This window comes from Nomia melanderi, unplaced genomic scaffold, assembly GCF_051020985.1.
Source record: "Nomia melanderi isolate GNS246 unplaced genomic scaffold, iyNomMela1 scaffold0014, whole genome shotgun sequence".
Taxonomy (NCBI): domain Eukaryota; kingdom Metazoa; phylum Arthropoda; class Insecta; order Hymenoptera; family Halictidae; genus Nomia; species Nomia melanderi.
Genome location: NW_027475130.1, coordinates 6,178,851 through 6,179,805, shown reverse-complemented (window position 1 = coordinate 6,179,805; position 955 = coordinate 6,178,851).

Genomic DNA, 955 nt, shown 5'->3' with positions numbered 1-955 from the left:
ATGCAGGTTAATCTGAGTGAAATTCCATATTTTGGATGACGAAACTACGGAAACCTGCAAAAAACGTCGTAAAACAGCGAAAACACGCAAAAACTGCATAAAACGGCGTAAAACGGCGTAAAACACGCAAAACTGCAGAAAACGACGTAAAACAGCGAAAACACGCTAAAACTCCACTAAAACGGCAGAAAACGGCGAAAAGAGCAGAAAAACGCACTCTGATTTATCGCGCTATCTGTAATAGCACCCGAGATATCACCAGGTATATATTGGATTTTTCCCTGACCCTGAGTGTCCGGCCCCATGAGACGGTGTTTTTCTCGGCCCCTGGTGGTCCAAGGTCGTTCCCGCTGCACAGATGCATGCGCCAGGTCCTCCTGCAGATAATTCACTTTGGTTTATTGCGCTATCTCTAATAGCAGCCGAGATATCACCAGATATATATTTGATTTTTCCCTGACCCTGAGTGTCCCGCCCCATGAGACGGTGGTTTTCTCGGCCCCTGGTGGTCCGATGTCGTTCCTGCTGCACAGATTCATGCGCAAGGGCCTCCGACTGACATTGCACTTTGATTTTTTGCGCTATCTCTAATAGCACCCGAGATATCACCAGATATATATTTGATTTTTCCCTGGCCCTGAGTGTCCCTCCCCATGAGACGGTGGTTTTCTCGGCCCCTGGTGGTCCGAGGTCGTTCCCGCTGCACAGATGCATGCGCCAGGGCCTCCTGCAGATAATTCAATTTAGTTTATTGCGCTATCTCCAATAGCAGCCGAGATATCACCAGATATATATTGGATTTTCCCCTGACCCTGAGTGTCCGGCCCCATGAGACGGTGGTTTTCTCGGCCACTGATGGTCCGAGGTCCTTCCCGCTGCACAGATGCATGCGCCAGGGCCTCCTGCAGATAATAAACTTTGGTTTATTGCGCTATCTCTAATAGCATCAGAGACA